The following is a 1,147-nucleotide window of genomic DNA, read 5'->3' on the forward strand; positions in this document are numbered from 1 at the left end:
TGGTGCATCGCTTCACATCCCAGCATTCACTCTTTCCAGCAGCGTTTGGCGCCATTGTGAGTGTCTTTCTGTTACTCTCTGTGTGAATCGCGATTTCTGTGGCAAATGGAGCCCGATCTGCTGAGGACTCTGCTGATGAGTGTCACCAGCACAACACGTTTGGCAGTCCAGCTATTCCTTCAGCTCCAAAGTGACAGTGAGGATTCCGACGATGATATCAATATGGATTTGCCTGCCGCGTGTGACACTAAAGTGCTTGCGGCATTTACGGAAATGCTCAGCACCGTTGAACGCCGCTTTTGGGCTCGGGAAACAAGCACTGAGTGGTGGGATCACATCGTCATGGAAGTCTGGGATGACGAGCAGTGGCTGCAGAACTTTCGTATGAGAAAAGCCACTTTCATGGGACTGTGTGCTGAGCTCGCCCCCACTCTGCGGCGCAAGGACACAAGATTGAGAGCTGCCCTGACGGTGGAAAAGCGAGTGGCTATTGCAATCTGGAAGCTGGCAACTCCAGACAGCTACCGGTCGGTCGGGAACCAGTTTGGTGTGGGAAAGTCGACCGTGGGAATCGTTTTGATGCAAGTTTGCAAGGCAATTAATCGCATCCTGCTAAGAAAGACCGTGACTCTGGGGAGCGTGCAGGACATTGTGGATGGCTTTGCACACATGGGTTTCCCTAACTGTGGAGGGGCGATAGATGGGACGCATATTCCTATTCTGGCCCCCCCCCACCTGGCATCAGAGTACGTTAATCGGAAGGGGTATTTCTCTATGGTTCTCCAGGCGCTTGTGGATCACCGTGGGCATTTCATTGACATTTACACAGGCTGGCCTGGAAAGGTGCATGATGCACGCATCTTTCGGAACAGTGGCCTGTTCAGGAAGATGCAGGCAGGGACTTTTTTCCCAGACAGGAAGATCACAGTAGGGGATGTCGAAATGCCCACTGTGATCCTTGGAGACCCCGCGTACCCGTTACTGCCTTGGCTCATGAAACCCTATACAGGGAAGCTTGACAGGAGCAAGGACCGGTTCAACTACAGGCTGAGCCGGTGCAGAATGACTGTGGAGTGTGCTTTTGGGCGTTTAAAAGCCCGCTGGCGTTGCTTGTATGGGAAGCTAGACTTGGGGGAAAGCAGCATCC

Source organism: Mauremys mutica, chromosome 4, assembly GCF_020497125.1.
Source record: "Mauremys mutica isolate MM-2020 ecotype Southern chromosome 4, ASM2049712v1, whole genome shotgun sequence".
NCBI lineage: Eukaryota > Metazoa > Chordata > Testudines > Geoemydidae > Mauremys > Mauremys mutica.